We start from the raw sequence: 17,411 nt of genomic DNA on the forward strand, positions 1-17,411 counted from the left end.
CAGCCTATGTGGGTTCTTCACCCACAAGTTGCTAACAGCTCACTGCCTGTGGGTATCCTTCTGCTGCAGAGCCCCTTGCCACCATAGTCACCATCTTCAGGGTTACCTCCTCTGTTTATTCTCAACAAGGTGGGGGGAAGGTGTTTTCCCCTTTCCACATTCGTAGATTATGGGAAGATCTGGGTTCAGAATTAATTGGGACAAAAGTAAAATTATGCCACTCACAAAAGGGGATTACAGTGAATTGAAAAAGACTTCCCCCAGAATTTGCAACCTCTCGAGGCCACAGGATTTTAAGTAAAACAGCTTTAACAGTCTGTTTAAAGCCTATATGGAGCCATCAGCAGTCAGACTAGGCAGTAGGACCCTGCGGGAGAACATTGTGTCTTCACTCCTCACTCTCCCTTGGTTCACACCCATGGCATTGTTACTGTTCAGCTCTAGTAATGTTGCAATTCTTTTACCGCACAAAATTCTGGAGGAACATCATCATCCATAGAAGGCAATAGAGAGTCAAAATTTCAAGCCAAAATCTTTTAATAGAATGGAGCTGCAGGAGATACTGTTTTTGATTAGATTTGCATATTTTGTTTAATCGAGTATAAATTATTTATTGAATAAAAGGAGATCTCGAGCTCTGCCAGCAACTACTTTCAATCTTTTCATCACCCATTTCGATGTGTGCCCTGCAGGCGACCACAGCACATTTAAGGGGCTCCATAGACTCGAATCTTTAATAAGAGGCCCTAAGGTGAATTGGGAACATCAAAATTGAACAGATTAAACATTTTTGGGGGAGAAAGAAGACTTCTTTTCTTGGAAGGGCAGCACGATTGGCATAGTGGTATGGTGTCGTTAGTGTAGTGGATAGCATAACACTTTTATAGCATCAGCAATCAGGTTCGAATCAGGCGCTGTTTGTAAGGAGTTTGTATGCTCTCCCCGTGTCTGCATGGGTTTCCTCCAGGTTCCTCCCATCCTTCAAAGGGACAGTGGTTGTAGGTCAATTGAGTGTAATTGGGCAGCACGGCCCAGAAGGGCCTGTTACTGTGCTGTATTTCTAAATTTTAAATTTTGCTGCTAGGCTGAGTAATTGAAAAGCAACGTGAGGTTTTTTTCAAGGTTGGAGGCATCTGGAGACAACCTGGATAAATGTGGAAAATTAACGTTTTCAGAGTGTTTCTTGCTTCGACATAATTGGGTTTGATTAACATGAGCTTTGGCTTCCACATTGTTCTCCCCTTTTGTTCTACTGCTTTCAATTCCAAGAAATAAGCATGCAGGCCAAAAAGTTTTACTCCATAGTTCTCGTGTCTGCAAGTACCCTCATTTTGCTTAGAGTGAATGTATGTCTTCTTCTGATAGCTTTTATTGAAGAAGGTATGTATTGTCCATAATTTTCCATAAAATTTAAGCTGACATTCGAACCAACCTTTGTAAATGTTTTTGATTTGTAATAGTTAATTTTTACTTTCAGAAATAATTTTACCCTTGGCCAAAAGGAAGAGTCAGCAATATTTAGTGGATACTTGTATGGTTTAATTATATTGCTACAAAACTCTTCTCTGCCTCTGTGTTTGATTTGTTTAAATACATTTTTAAACAAAAGTTTGAGGCCAAGCAAGTTGAAACATTTAGAGACCTTACATAAAGAGAAGATAAACTCTCAAATTGCTTCAAAACCTTTTGAGATCATTTCGAGAGAAGCCCAATGCTCAAACAGATGATTACTGAAATGTCACAAAAATTAGAAAAGGGTCTTTTTTAAAATCACACAAAATCAGTGAATTGATTGCTAAAATTGGAAATGCTCATAATGTCACCAAGTCATTTACTTTGCCTTTAGTGTCCTTAATAATATCTGACGTCATGAACTTAAATGCCAGAGAAACTATTCAAACAATTTCTTTAAATAATCCCACTGTTTCTAGAAGAACTGATGAGAAAAACAATTTGTTATTACAATCCAAGAAATTCTCTTTACAATTCGATGAATCCACTCTGCGAGAGAACTACATTCTTCACATTGCTTATGCCAGATTCGGGAATGGAAAAGAGCTGATGGAAGAGATGTTGCTTGGCCAGAAGGATTAAAACAGAAATTAAGGGAATGATTATTTTTGAAGTTAAGAATTACATAAATGGAAAAGAATTCCATTTGAGAAGATAGTTGCCTGAACAACTGAAGGGGCCGCTTCAATGGTTGAATGAAATAGAGGGTTAAATATTGCACCTGAAAAATGTTATATCTCGGGGGCATGTCACGTGATGATGTAATCCCACTTTCCCCAAAAAAAGTATTTAAAAAAGAGTCAAAAGAAAAGTTTAAAAGGACAGTGAAATAAACCATCAGAAGGGATGGAGAAAAGAACAGGATGCCAACAAAGAAGGAAAAACTTGTTATTACAGGTACACAATCCTTTATCTGGAACCCTTGGCGGACAGTGTGTTCCTGTTTCTCTCCAAACCCCCCACCCCCCCACCCCGGCAACCTGAATCGCGCAGTTGCGCTGCCATCTCTCTCTTCCCCCCTCGCCCACCCGAGTCGTGCTGCTGTCTCTCCCTCCGCTGTACCAGCACGAGTAAAAAAAAATGCTGATTTTTGGAGCTTTCTGGATTTTAGATGTCCGGATAAAGGATTGTGTACCTGTACAATGCTGGAGCCGGAAAAAGAAAAGGAGAAAGAAATAAGGCCTACCTCAAAGAAGGAGCCTGAAACTTTGCAGAGGCTGGTCCTCCATAGTGAGCTCTTTTGCTCAAGGTCTCCAACAATAGCTGCTGGTAACTGAAGAACATTTACTATGGAGGCACTTTTTTTTTTTAAATCCTGAACCTGGCAGCTCCAGGGGAGAACCAAGTGAAGAACTGATAGAAGTTGAATTGGACACAGAGCAAGGATTCAGAGAGATTAGTAAAGAAACTTTACTATTGACTTCAAAAAAATTTTTATACCTTCAGTCTTTACTGTTCATTGCATCATTCATAGGAAGCACTTAGTGGCTAAAAACTTCAGAGGATGTTTAAATGGTTCACTTTAAATTTTCCTGAAGACTGTAAACTTTATAAAATCACATCCCCTTCAAGACCGTCTATTCCGGCAGCTGTGTGAAGGAAATGATGAGTAGTTCCAGTCACTGCTGCTGTATACCAAGGTGAGGTGGCTGACCAAAGGAAATTGACTTCATTATTTTGTTGCACTCTGGGAAATTATTGTTTCCTTTCTCAAAATGAGCGTGGAGAAAAACTTGTTGATGCAAAGGCGGACATGTTTTATCAGGCAGACCACTTTGACAAATTCAATTTATTGAACAAGACCTTGCAGGGCAAACACAGTAACCTCATTGTCAGTAAGGAACCCATTGTTTCTTTCCTTAAGAAGTTCAGTCTATTGGAGCAACATCAGACATCAGGATTTTTTACAATTTACAAATCTGGAAACAAATATGAAGGCATAAAAGACAATATTACTGTTTATTATCTGACGCATCAAAAGCAAATACACACAGATCTGCAGGAAATATTTAATAACCTGTTAAACCTCAATATTCCACATTTGATATTAGATCTATTTGAGAAACAACCTACTGATGTTGACCCAGTGATTCAATAGAGGTTGATTGATCTTCAGAGTGATACAATTGCGCACCTAAGTTCAATCAATTTTAAAAAGGGTTTTGGGTTAAGAGTGATCTGAAAAATTAATTTCCAAAACTATGGGAAACACTAGAAATATTGTCATTGCCTGTCCCTCAACATACTTAGTTGAATGTGGATTCAGCAAGGCAGTTTCCAAAATCCAGGAACAGACTTGATACCACAACAAGAGGTGGCCTTCAAGTGTCCCTATCCATTTTGGAGTCCATTTCTTTTTATTAAGTTTTTGCACCCTCAAGTTTATGCTTAAGGTTCCCTAATGACTCATTATGTAAAAACCATTGCACTCTTAAGAATCTTTATTACATTTTTTTTAAATAATGCAGTATGTATGTTCATTTTATTTTCTTTCCTACCATCTTTTGAATATTTTATTTATAATAAACATATGATAGATATTATATAAAGAAAAATTAAATATATGTTAAATTTAAACATAGAAAGAAAAAAAATAAAATGAAAAAAACTAAAATACTCTCCCACTCCCACCCCTTTTCCAAACCCCTCCTACCTACCCCCAAAAAACTAAAACTACAGAAAAAGAAACACTAATATACTAAAATAATATTGAATATACATATTGAATTGGATAACTCTTCCAAGCACTCAAAGATCTCACATAAAAGCACTTTCAGTTCATTAAGGGAAAATTTCATGAAACTGGGGGAATAAAATGAATTATTTATAAATTTAATCCTAATATTTGAGCATATGTGCTCCAAATCTGTTAAAAAAAAACTAGAATATTTACCTCTCAAATTATATGTATTTTTTTCCTAATGGAATATAACTTTGAATTTCTGTTTGCCATCTTCCTAATGTTAAAGAAACATCAGATTTCCAAATCTTTCCTACCTGTTCTGTAAGAATGATTTTCTATGTGTTTGCATAGTTGTTACATTCGGAGGAAAAGCTTCGTTTTCTTTTCACCACATGTAACATAAATATTTTTAATATTTTCATGTAGTTGGCAAGAGAGAGTACATTAGAAACCAACTAAGCCTGACTACTTCATGTATAAGGGGGCCCATAAACTTTGAACAGAGCCCTGAGGGGGTCATTACCAAAAAAGGTTGAGAATGGCTGCATTACATCACTGAAATAGATGAATTGTCATCATTTCTCCTCAGTTCTCTCAAGACCTGACAATTTCATACTTTAATAATTATAACAGATCAAATTCAAAATTCATCTCCCCAATATCCTTATATTTTGTAAATACTGAAAAAAAAATGTTTAGCAGTCACATTTTCCTCTAATTTAATATACCCCGCTTTAAAGATGCCTCAACCCCATAGAAAAATTCTTTTATGTTTTGAGACTCAATCCTAGTATTATCTCCTTGATTTTTTTTTTGTGTGTTGTGTTTCTATGCCTCACCCATTTGCTGTGAATTATTTTTATTCTGATCACTTACATTATTAAAATTTTAGGTGGACACAAGTGACTGCAGATGCTGGAATCTTGAGTAAAAGAATAAACAGCTGGAGAACTAACAATCTCATCATCTAACATACTTTCCATTGAAGACCTGGCTTGGTTATATTCTCTCCTCTAATGCATTGGTCTGAACCGTTCTCTCTTTGAAGAAGCATCAACAAGTGGCAATTTAAATTTTGTCACTAAATCCAGGACTGCCATCTGGTGGGAGGGAATGGCATTGCTCTTTTTCTCAGCTGGCCTTCACCTTGGTTTCATTTCATACCTTAGTAGTTTGATAGTATTTTTTCCCCTTCAGTAGAGCATTGCAAATTCATATTTAGTTCTCTCTGCAGATTTTTTAAACTGGAAGTCTCCTGCCCAGATCTATCAACGGTGCCTAAGAGCAGCATTGTCTTCTGAGTTATGTTTTGGTGCCTTTTTTTTCTCGTCACTCGATAAATTATGCAGACATTTTTACTTGAATAAGTAAAGTTGCAGAATTTGTTTCTGTCCACTGTATATTTATTTTGCAGTATACTGTGTGGGAATAGGCATCTCCATCCTCCATACAAAAGGGCTTAAAGCCCTTTGTTTCTTCTGTGGCGGTCACGTACTTACCTGCGTCAGGAGCACTGCTGATGACATAACCAAAGCGACACAGGAGTAATAACGCACATGCATGGATGTGTTAAGCGTCAGCATATGGGTGATGGATCTCACATGCAGGAGGAGAGTGAGAGCATCAGTATTGCCTATGTGGCAGTGAGTCAATGAGAAGGTCAGAGGGCTATGGCTGGGTGGTGTTTGGGGTGTTGAAGAATGCAGTGTTGTGTCTGAAGAGAATAAAAAAGTCGACTCCATTTTGTGCTGAAAGAAACGAGTGAGTAAACTGGGTAATTAAGTGTCGTTACAAGTGGTGACCCCGTGAGTTCACAGCAACTTCTAGTTTAAAATGGACAGAGATGAGGATGAGCCTCTTACAAGAGCAGATGGGGAGGTCAGAATTTTATTACCATATTACCATTTACGGAGCGGAAACAGGCCATGTTGGCCTTTCAAGTCCGCACTGGTTCACTAGAACAGCTCCACTAGCTCAAACCTCCCGCTCATTGCCAATAACCCTCCAACCCCCTCATCCAACCTTCTCTTAAATGACAGATTGTTACTCATTTTCTGGAACTATTCTGCTGGTTCCTTGAATCTGGATAACAGGAGTTTATCTAAATAGGAATGTTGAAATGATTATTTAACTGGGCAAACTGGAGATTTCTCCCCTTTTTATTAATAATGCACCAGCGTGGTTCACGATCCTCGAGGTGGGTTTCTCTGTCTTCAGTATGACAAGACAGAAGACAAAATAAGATTTACTTGCGCACATCTTCCAGAGCAGATTGTGAAGCGGAGGACGCCTTAGTGGATCCGGTTGGTAATCTCCCATATAATATGCACAAGGCTGCTATTCTGCAAAGTAATAAATTAGTAAGTTAGTATACTACCCCTCCCCCCACCCAACCACCCCACTAAAAAATACCCAACCTATCTCTACCTAATAACGGAGCCTTTTACATTAATAGATAAGTGCCTCTTTATTATATATTTTAAAAATTTACATATACTCAGCCCCATATATTTTAAATATGGTTCCCACATTTTAGTAAAAAGTAATTATTATTTAAACTATGTTTTTTTAAATAAATACATGATTTCAATTCATTATGCCATCTTTGAATACTTATCTCTACATCATCCTTCCATGTTACCTCTATACATTTTCTAGCCACAACTAGAACCAAGCAGATAAATGAAATTTGAAATTTATCCAATTTTAATCTCTTTTAAATCTGTCATGAGCCCCAATAGAAATAAAAGGATCAATTAATAACTGAATATTATGCAAACATTCTAAAAATTCTCTAATTTTCACCCAAAAATTTTGCATCTTTTCACATGACTAAACGGAATGCAAAAAAGTATTTTTTTTGTATTCCACACTGAAAACATAAATCTGAATCCCTAAAGCCATATCTTTTCAACTTTTCTAGTGTCAAATATTATAATTAACTAAACCATATCTCACATTAATCAATCTAGTTACAGCATCTTCACACATCTTTACCCAATCTTCCTCCAACAAGTTGTAAATCCTTCTCCCATTTATTTTTTATTTTAAAGGCACTAGGTTTATCCATCTTTTCTTTAATAAAGTATACATTTTTTTTTATATAAAGCCTTTTTTCAAAGATTCTGTAATTAATTTTTAAAACCTAGTCACATTAGGAAATTTAAGTTCCTGTCCAAAATCTTCTTCTAAAAAAGCTCACATTTGATAAGTAAATATTGAATTCAATTATATCCAAAATTTTTCTTGCAAATGAGCAAAAGAAAGACACCCTTCTCAAAACAGTCTCCCACCCTTCAAATACCTTTCAAATCCCACTCTTTTAAATATCGACTATCCATTGAAAATGGTATAATCCCATCTCCATCTCCATCTCCATCTCCATCTCCATCTCCATCTCCATCTCCATCTCCATCTCCATCTCCATCTCCATCTCCATCTCCATCTCCATCTCCATCTCCATCTCCATCTCCATCTCCATCTCCATCTCCATCTCCATCTCCATCTCCATATAGCGGTCTGACCAGTAATTTTACCCTTAGATCCGATCATATGATCTCTCTTATACCAAATTTTCAATAAATGTTTAAATACAGGCACAAAATTTAGTCTCCATTTATATATAAGATCATATGCATTATTCTCTGAAAGCTGTGTCAATTCAACTTCAGCCCATGTTGGAATTTATTCAGTATCTGACATTCGGTTAATAAATTTCAATTGTGCTGCTTCATAATAATTCTGAAAATTTGATAACCCAAGGCCTCCTAAAGCTTATTTCCAAGACAATTTTTGCAATGAAACTCTAGATAATTTACTCTTCCATAAAAATAAGCAAACTGCAGCATTCAGTTCTTTTAAAAAAAATCTTTGGTATAAAACAAGGAATAGATTGAAAAAGATACAAGGAAACACATTCATTTTAATACAATTCACCCTTTCTATTGTTAAAGGTAGATCTTTCCACTTCTTCAAATCTACCTTAATTTTTTTCAATAAAGGTATATAATTCAATTGATACAACTGCCGATATTCCACATTTACTATTACTCCGAAATACTTTATCTTTTCAGACCAGTGAAATTGAGTAATCTGTTTACAATCTGAATAATCTTCATTTGAAACTGGTAATAATTCATTCTTATCCCAATTAATTTTATACCCAGACATTTTTCCATACTGTTCCAAACATTTCGGCAAATATATTAAAGATTCTTTAAGGTTTGTTAAATATATTAACACATCATCAGCATATAAATTAATTTTATATTCCAATTCTCCTACTTTTATACCTCTAATATTAATATTCTGTCTAATAGATTGAGCCAAAGGTTCAATCACCAAAGCAAATAAATCTGGAGATAATGGGCAACCCTGTCTAGTTGATCTTGATAAATTAAATGAAGATTAAATTGATCCATTTGTCACTACTCGAGCTGAAGCATTATTATACAAGGCTTTTACCCAACCAATAAAATTATGTTGATTTTTAGATGCATTAATTAATGTAACTAATTTATCAATATTATCAGCTGAATAACAATTTTTAATAAAACCTGCTGGGTCTACATGAATCAACTTTGGTAGATATTTTGCTATCCTATTTGCAAACATTTTAGCCACAATTTTAAAATCTACATTTAACAAAGAGATTGATCTATATGACGCTACTTTAAACTGATCTTTATCTTTTTTTGGAATAACTGTAATCAAAGCTCTAGAAAAAGATTCCGGAAGGGAGGATGTTTTAGAGGCCTGTGTTAATACCTGTAGAAATATCGGAAGTAATAAATCATAGAATTCCTTAAAAAATTCTAACATAAAACCATCTTCTTCAGGTGATTTTCCATTAGGCATAGTTTGTAATTCCTCTAATTTCCAAATCAGTGAATGGGGAATCTAACTCCTGAACTTCTAAATCATTTAAAAATGGAAGATCTAACCCAGCCAAAAATTATTCTACTCGATCAACATCTTGTTCAATCTCTGACTTGTATAAATCCTGATAAAAAGAATGAAATTCATCATTAATTTCCTGAGGTTTATAAGTAACCCTTGTACTTCTTTTTAACCACATTTACTGTACAAGAAACTTGTTCTGTTTTCAACTGCCAAGCTAATACTTTGTGAGCTCTTTCTCCCCACTCATAATATCATTGCTTAGATCTTTGAATTAATTTCTCATAATGATATGTCTGTAAGGTATTATAATTCATTTTCAAATTAGATAATTGTATCTTTTTATCTTCTGTCAAATTTCTCTGCAAGTCTTTCTCCAATTCTTTAATCTCCTCCTCAAGTTTATAACTATCTGCCAGATATTTCTTCTTAAGTTTAGTTGTGTAACTAATAATTTGACCTCTTAAATATGCTTTCAATGCATCCCATAATATAAATTTACTTTGCACTGAGTTCTCATTCAATTGTACAAACAAATTAATTTGATCTCTAATAAAAGTAACAAATTCAAGTTGTTTCAACAATGCTATATTGAATCTCCAACTATATCTAGTTTGTACCATTCCAGCACTAGTACATGACATTAATAAAAGGGAATGATCCAACAACATTCCACTTTTATAATCTGCATTAATTACTCTCCCTTGTAATTGAGCAGACATTTTATTAAAAATCAATACTAGAAAAAGACTCAAATCTTTTCCTGTCAGATTTAATCCTCTCCAAATTTCTACCAAATTTAAATCTTTCATAATCTCCACCAAACATTCCGCCATCTTAGATTTTCTTACAGACTTTGGAGATTTATCCAACAAAGGCTCCAAAACAGCAATTAGTCTCCTCCCACCAATATATTATCATTCGCTTGATTCAGTCCCATAATAGCTTCAGTAATAAACTTTTCATTATCTATATTAGGAGCATAAACATTTAGCAATGTCCATGCTTCAGAAAAAAAATCTTACAATTAACCATCAATACCCTACCCTTCTTCTCAGAAACTAATTCCAGTGTAAAAGGCAATTTTTTTATGTATTAGGATTGCCACTCCACATGCTTTAGAATTAAAGAAGATGCAATAACTCGTCCAACCCAATCCCTTTTTAATTTTAAATGTTCTTTTTCAGTCAACTGAGTTTCTTGTAAAAAGGCTATGTCCACTTTCATTTTCTTAATACAAGCCAACACATACTCTTTTTATCAGATTATTCAAACCCTTAATATTAAAAGTTGCAAAATTCAAATTAGACATAATAACTACAACAGTTCAGGCACACACCAAAAATACAATATCAAAATAAAGGCTCGAAACTCCTTTTCAATATATTTTTAAAATTCTAAAAAAACTAAAATCTAAACTAAAACAAAGATATCCTCCCCCCCAAAAAAACTGCTAACGCAGTACCCCCCCCCCCCCCCCTCTATTAACCAGGTGCGGTTAATACCACCAATGGCTGACAACTTCGGAAACAACTGGGTCATCCTCCTCCCCCAAATCAGACTTCACAGTAATAAAATACATAGTCCATTCATGACTCAGATGTAGTTTGAGGATCCACCTTCAAATCCATCAATTGTTCAGCTTCCAACTTCCTCTCCCCTTTCCATTTCCAGCTTTATCTATGCTCACCAAAGGTTTTGTAGAAAGGTCTTGAGTCAACTTGGAATCTGGCAAATAATTAGCAAAGGTTAATGCATTTTGTGCCTTTTGAAAAAAAATTATGATTTAAATTGCCCATAGAACACATTCAATATTGCTGGATATCAAAAAACAGATCTATACCCTTTCTTCCACAACAAAGCTGAATTGCCGCACGCAAAATCATTTCCCGATCCTGATAGCCAAGGCATCTAATCAATACTGCTCTCGGGGGTTGATCTGGAAAAGGTTTATTTCTTAAGGCACAAGGTGCTCTATCCAATTCCAAACATTCTGGAAAATATTCAGTCCCCAACATGTCTGGAATCCAATCTTAAAAAATCTTGTAGGATTCGCTCCCTCAATACCCTCTGGAAAACCCACTATTTTAATATTATTCCAATGACTTTGGTTCTCCAATGAATCAATTTTCTGCAAAAAAATCTCTTCTCCACTTGCCATCCAGTAATCAACTCTTCAGTTTGATCAACTCTGTCTTCGACATTCTTCACTCTCTCTTGAACCACATCATCAGCTGGCAGGCACTTGTTGATATCCAATTTCATTGAAGCAATTTCTCCAGACATATCAGAATCCATCATTAAGGACTCTAATATCAGCAACTGTTCATCAATACTATGGAAACTGTTAGACCTGTACTCCATCATATTATCATTTTGTTTTGTTAATTCTTCAAACATTGTTATTATATCAGGGCCTGGCGAAGGACTCATTAAAATTAGTGATTTATATGGTGAAGATGCCTTTAATGTTCTAGGCCTACCTTCAATAACATTAGCAGCAGCTATTAACAATTCTTGGTCTTCATCATCCAAATAATCAACGTTCTTCCCCCACACAGCCCGGACCTGTTCCTAAATTAGTAAAACTTACAAAATTAGTAAAAATACTGAGGAGGAGGAATTCCTTGAATGTTTATGGGACGGTTATCTAGACCAATATGTCGAGGAACCAACTCGTGAGCAGGCCATTTTAGATTGGGTATTATGCAATGATAAGGGGCTAATCAACAATCTTGTTGTATGAGCGATCACAATATATCGAATTCTCACTCGACATGGAGAGTGATGAAATTAAAACCGAGACTAAGGTCCTGAATTTAAATAAAGGGAATTATGATGGTATGAGACGGGAGTTGAGTAAGATTGATTGGGTGGTGTTTATGGGGGAGTTGACTGTGGATAGACAATGGAAAGCATTCATAGATCTAATGGAGAAATTGCAAAAATCGTTTATACCGGTTTGGCATAAAAATAAACCAAAAAAGGTGACTCAACTGTGGATAACAAGGGAAATTAGAGACAGCATTAGGTCCAAAGAGAGAGCAATATCAATTGGCCAAAAAAGTTCCGCAACCGAAGACTGGGAGCAGTTCAAGATGCAGCAAAGGAGGACAAAGGGATTAATCAAGAGAGCAAAAATAAATTACGAAAGTAAGCTTGCGGCAAATATAAAAACCGACTGCAAAAGCTTTTATAAATATGTCAAGAGGAAAAGATTGGTGAAATCCAGAGTAGGTCCTTTGCAGTCGGAATCAGGGGAATATATAATGGGGAATAAGGAAATGGCAGACCAATTAAATTCTTACTTTAGTTCTGTTTTTACAAGAGAGGATACAAATAACCTCCCAAGGATGTTGGGAAACAGAGACTAATGCAAGGGAGGAACTGAAAGAAATCAGTATCTCTAAGGACATGGTCTTGGGGAAATTTATGGGATTGAAGGCAGATAAATCCCAAGGGCCTGATAATCTACATCCTAGGGTACTCAAGGAAGTGGTCATTCAGATAGCAGATGCTTTAAGAATTATTTTCCAGAACTCGATAGACTCAGGATCAGTACCCATGGATTGGAGGGTAGCTAATGTTACCCCACTATTTAAAAAGGGGGGTAGAGAAAAAGTGGGGAATTATAGGGCGGTGACCCTTACATCAGTAGTGAGCAAAATGATGGAATCCATCATTAAGGATGTAATAGCAGAGCATATGACTAGCAGAGAAGGGATCGGACAGAGTCAACATGGATTTACAAAAGGTAAATCATGCTTGACAAATCTATTGGAATTCTTTGAGATGGTGACAGGTAAAATAGATGGGGGAGAGCCAGTGGATGTGGTGTACCTGGACTCCCAAAAGGCCTTCGATAAGGTCCCGCATAAATGACTGGCTTACAAAATTAAGGCTCATGGGATTGGGGGCAAAGTATTGATGTGGATTGAGAACTGGCTGGCAGGTAGAAGACAGAGTTGGGATAAATGGCTCGTTTTCTGAGTGGCAGGCGATGACCAGTGGGGTGCCATAGGGATCTGTACTGGGACCCCAGCTGTTCACAATTTACATTAATGATCTGGATGAGGGGATTGGATGTAATATCTCCAAATTTGCAGATGACACTAAGCTAGGAGGGGTTGTGTGCACGGAAGAGGGGGTCAGGAAGCTCCGGTGTGATTTGGATAAATTGAGGGACTGGGCAGATACATGGCAAATGCACTACAATGTGGATAAATGTGAGGTTATCCACTCTGGTAATACAAACTGGAGGGCAGATTACTATTTGAATGGCAATAGATTAAGAGATGAGGAAGTGCAGAGAGACCTAGGGGTACTTGTACACCAGTCTCTGAAGGCGAGCATGCAGGTACAGCAGGCAGTTAAAAAGGCAAATGGTATGTTGGCCTTCATATCAAGAGGGTTTGAGTATAGGAACAAGGATACCTTACTGCAGCTGTACAGGGCCTTGGTGAGACCCCACCTGGAGTATTGTGTGCAGTTTTGGTCATCTTATCTAAGGAAGGATGTTCTTGCAATGGAGGGAGTGCATAGGTGATTCACCAGGCTGATACCTGGAATGGCAGGAATGAGGAAAGATTGCGCAAATTGGGATTGTACTCGCTGGAGTTTAGAAGATTGAGAGGGGATCTCATAGAGACATAAAATTCTGGCAGGACTGGACAGAATGGATGCAGATGGGATGTTTCAAATGATGGGAAAATCCAGAACCCGGGGCCATGGTTTGAGGATAATAGGCAAACCATTTAGGACCGAGATGAGGAGGAATTTTTTGACCCAGAGGGTGGTGAATCTGTGGAATTCAGTGCCACAGAGGGCAGTAGAGGCAGGTTCATTAAATATATTTAAGAGGGAATTAGATATATTTCTTCAGTATAAGGGTATTAAAGGTTACGGAGAGAAGGCGGGGACGGGGTACTGAACTTTAAGGTCAGCCATGATCTCGTTGAATGGCAGAGCAGGCTCAAAGGGTCAAATGACCTACTCCTGCTCCTATCTTCTATGTTTCGCACATGCGTGTATTTGTGCACATGCTGACAGCACCACCTACACGGAAGTGGGCCTCTGAAGATGGTGCGTTACTGTGCACCAGCAAGCCCAAGGACACGCTAACACACTCAGGCTCATGTCCCTCGGCCCCCCTGCGCTCAGCCGCACTACTGGCCGTGTACGTCACAGCGCTCCCGCAGACGTCCTGGATCAATGCCAGTGAGGTAGCGCCGGCACCATCTTGCGTCGCTCCAACCACAGAGGACACCCTGCCTCCACCACCTTTCCTGGAAGCCCATTCCACATAATAATCACTCTGAGTAAAGAGATTCCCCGTATGTTACTCCTAAACCTTTGCCAGTCAACTCTCAACCCATGACCTCTTGTATCCATCTCTCCTACTCTCAATGGGAAAAGCTTTTCTACATCAACTCTATCTATCCCTCTCATTATCTTAAACACCTCTATCAAATCCCCTCTCAGTCTTCTACATTCCAAGAAATAAAGACCTAATTTGCTCAATCTTTCTTTGTATTTCAGATGCTGAAACCCAGACAACATTTTTGTAAATCTTCTCTGCACTCTCTCTATCTTGTTGATATCCTTCCTATAAATCAGTGACCAGAAATGCATACAGTACTCTAAATTTGGCCTCACCAATGCCTTGTACAGTTTCATCATTACTTCCCAACTCCTATATTCTATGTACTGTTTTATAAAGGAAAGAATACTAGAGGACTTCTTCACCACCCTATCCACATGCGCTCCTACCTTCAGGGAACAATGCACCGTTATTCCTAGATCATTCTGCTCCACTGCATTTTTCAATGCCCTCCCATTTACCACATGTCTTGCTTTGATTATTCTTTACAAAATGAAGCACCTCACACTTATCAGCATTAAACTACAGCTGCCATCTTTCTGCCCACTCCTCTAAGCAGTTTAAATCTCTCTGCAATCTTTGAAAATCCTCTTCATCGTCCACAATTCTCCCTATTTTAGTATCATCTGCATATTTACTAATCCAATTTACTGCCCCATCCTCCAGATCATTAATATATATGACAAATAGCAACGGTCCCAATACTGAACCCTGAGGTGCACCGCTTGTCACCGGCCTCCATCCTGACAAACAATTATCTACTACTACACTCTGGCACCTTCTTTCCAGCCATTGTTGAATCCATTTGACTATCTCCAAATTAATACCCAAGGACCTAGCCTTCCGAATTAACCTCCCATGCGGAACCTTATTGAAGGCCTTACTGAAGTCCACATAGACAACATCCATTGCTCTACCCTCATCATTCCTAGTCACCTCTTCAAAAAATTCAACAAGATTGGTCAAACACGACCTTCCACACACAAATCCTTGTTGAGTGTCCCTGATCAGACTCTGTCCCTCCATATACTATCTCTAAGAACACTTTCCATCAATTTACCTACCACAGACGTCAAACTTGCAGGCCGATAATTGCTAGGCTTGCTCCTCCAACCCTTTTTAAGCAAAGGAACCACATGTGTAGCACACCAATCCTCCGATACTATACCCGTCTCTCATGACATTTGAAAAATCACTGCCAGAGCCTCCTCTATTTCCTCACCAACTTCTCTCAAGGTCCTGGGGAAAATCCTGCCAGGACCTGGAGACCTATCTACCTTTATAGGTTTCAAAACCTCCAGTACTACCTCTTTCTTAATCACTATAGTCTCCATATTTACCCCCCTTTGCTTCCTTTACCCTGCACAGTTCAATATCCTTCTCCTCAGTAAATACTGAGGAAAAGAAATTGTTCAAGACCTCCCCCATCTCTTTTGGCTCCACACACATTTGTCCTTTCTGATTCTCTATTGGACCAATTTTATCTCTCACTTTCCTTTTGCTATTTACATATTTTTAGAAACCCTTTGGATTTATTTTCACCCTACTTGAGATATAGCCCTCATATCTTCTTTTAGCTTTTCTAATTTCTTTCTTAAGATTTTTACATTCTATATAGTACCCAAACATCTCCTTTTTTCCTTGTTTCTTATATTTATTGTAGTACTCCCTCTTTTTTCGAACCAAGTTTCCAATATCCCTTGAGAACCATGGCTCTCCCAAACTTTTGACCTGTCCTTTTCTATGACTTTTATCCCTATTTAATCAGAAACAATGCCTAAATGAAATGAAAGGCTGTGGTGTGAAAATAATGAGATAAAGGAGTTGATCAGACTGACCAGTTTCTATGCTATGTCTTCTACATATTATGCTGGTAATGGATGTTTGTCTAACAGTAGTATAAGATGGTTGTGTGAGAAGCTGGCAATTCAGTAAACAGGATGCCTTCAGTGGTTATTTTTAGAACTGTTTGTAATGTGGTCTAAGAATCTGCAACAACTCAGTATTTGCTTTTTGTTAATCAAATCTAAGTTGTATACAATGGCAGCAGATATTTTATCTGTACAAAGGCAATGAAGTGAATATGAATTGCAAATATTGCCTGCCAATGGAAGGACTGAGTGAAACATGCAAGTCTACAGACTCTGATTGTAGTAAAAACATAGAAATGCTGGAGTAACTCAGTAGGTCTTGCAGCATCCATAGGAGGTAAAGACATATTTAACCAGCATTTCAGGCTTGAGCCCTTCTTCAAGGAATTAAGCACAGATCTTTTTTTACAACTTTCCAACTTGGCTCAATTAACTCAACATTGAACAGGAAATGATTAAGACTTGGTCTGTACTAGGCATAAACTGATCAAACCAAGAGAATTTATTGTAAAACAAATCACTGAATATCAGAGTGTATTTTTTTTCCAAATCCTCACTCATTTTTTATTTGCCACCACGCTCCACCTAGCCTTCATCCACCTGGAAAATAAAGACTCATATGTGCGAATGCTGTTCATAGACTTCAGCTCAGCATTCAACACAATCATACCACAGCATCTGATTAGGAAGCTGAAACTGCTGGGCCTAAACACCTTCCTTTGTAAATGGATCCTTGACTTCCTGACTGGAAGACCTCACTCAGTCAGGATCAGAAACAGCATGTCCAACACCATCACACTGAGATGGTGGTCCCCCTATTTATCCTGCTGACCCATGACTGTGCAATGAGATACAGTTCTAAGCACATTATCAAGTTCGCAGACAACACGACTGTGGTGGGGCTCATCAGCAAGAACGATGAGTCAGCTTACAGAGAGGAGGTGCAAACATTAACGGACTGATGCAGAGACAACAACCAACAACTGAATGTCAACAAAGCAAAGTAGATGGTGGTCAACTTCAGGAGAGCCTGAGGGGATCACTCTCTGCTGACCATCGACAGCTC

The 17,411-nt window shown here is 37.6% G+C and overlaps 1 long non-coding RNA gene across 1 annotated transcript in view; it reads right to left on the reverse strand.

Annotated features, from left to right (window-relative positions):
• The window catches only part of LOC138755383 (uncharacterized), a 55,868-nt gene that overhangs the window by 7,649 nt on the left and 30,808 nt on the right, over nt 1-17,411 (reverse strand). The window contains exons 2-3 of the long non-coding RNA XR_011352237.1: nt 10,714-10,822; nt 6,445-6,537 (exon numbers count right to left, since the gene is read on the reverse strand). This is a non-coding gene — a long non-coding RNA (uncharacterized lncRNA). The remainder of the gene's footprint in view (nt 1-6,444; nt 6,538-10,713; nt 10,823-17,411) is intronic.

This window comes from Narcine bancroftii, chromosome 2 (assembly GCF_036971445.1).
Source record: "Narcine bancroftii isolate sNarBan1 chromosome 2, sNarBan1.hap1, whole genome shotgun sequence".
NCBI classification, from domain to species: domain Eukaryota; kingdom Metazoa; phylum Chordata; class Chondrichthyes; order Torpediniformes; family Narcinidae; genus Narcine; species Narcine bancroftii.